Genomic DNA, 1,289 nt, shown 5'->3' with positions numbered 1-1,289 from the left:
ATTCTTCACAAGACAGCCTCTTTCCGCTCCCTTTTTTTTTTTTTTTTTTTTTTGTCTGTTTACCGTCTCTAGCACAAAAGATTCTTCATTGTGCTTTCAGGCAAACACCAGGAAATTAGCTGGTATGAGGAAATATCTTGTGGGTGTAAGATGATTATCAGGAATGACAAAAGCAGATGCACAGTAAAAGCCGTTGTACAGCCATCTTCATTACAAGCTGGATGTAAAATAACAAAGTTAAATAATTTTTAAATAGGATTTATTTAGTTGATTTACTCTCTTAAAAGGCATCGTCTTCAGCTTGCTTTCTGTGTGTGAAGTATTTGTGGTCATTCTGCATTCCTGAAGAGGGAACTATGTGTGTGTCGTTGTCTTTTTGTGTGTCTGTGTGCATACTTTGATTCTCCTTGTGTTATTCCTGTATTTTATTTATTAATTCTAATAAGTAACATGTAATTACTGTAACTTTTCTTGGTCCTTTGCCTTATAGGCACATAGACTACAAACGTCCACGCCTCTGATACTGATGACTTGTGTTGGTTTGGTGCAATGAAATATTGTCTGAATGGACGCCTCCCTGTTGAGGTGTGGTGGACACGTCCCTCTGCTTGGAGACCCTGGAGAGGACCCAGGGATTCTGGAGGGATTATATCTCTTGGTTGTCCTGTGAATGCCTGAAGATCCCCCTTTAGAGTTGGCAAATGTGGCTGAGGAGAGGGAAGTCTGGGCTTCCCTGCTTAGGCTGCTTCCCTCGCGACCCGACCCCGGATAAGCGGCTAAAAATGGATAGGTGTTTTCTTTTGTTGAAACATGTCACAATTTATCAAAGTTATATCAAATAACTACAAATTACAAGCTGAGAAGACGTAAAATAGAAGCTTATGGGAACTGATCTGCTGTCTTTCTCCCAGCTTCTGTCATCATGCAGGAAAACCAGAACAAATCAAGTAAAAAGCTACTTTTACCCAAAGACACTCAAAATAAAGCTGATCTCTATTTTCCTCTCTCTATTTATCCTGTTTGTTTATTTTTTTTTAGTTCTTCTCAAACTCAAACTGTCAGAGCTTATTTCAACATGATCTTATTTGATCAATTTACCAGATAATTAAGGGGTTAATTTTCCTCGAGAGGAATGAAACGTGAAAACTCATTTGATATATTTCATAAGGTTAAAAAAAAAAAAAAGAAAAAAAAAAAGTCCAAAACACCTGCATTTTCATGATCAGCGACTCATTTTATCGTTTTATCTTTAACCTGGAGAAGGAAATACAAGGTAATGCTGAGATAAA

This window comes from Telmatherina bonti (genome assembly GCF_933228915.1).
Source record: "Telmatherina bonti genome assembly, chromosome: 18".
NCBI classification, from domain to species: Eukaryota; Metazoa; Chordata; class Actinopteri; order Atheriniformes; family Telmatherinidae; genus Telmatherina; species Telmatherina bonti.
The sequence above is the reverse complement of the archived record's forward strand: the minus strand, read 5'-3'. Positions refer to the sequence as shown.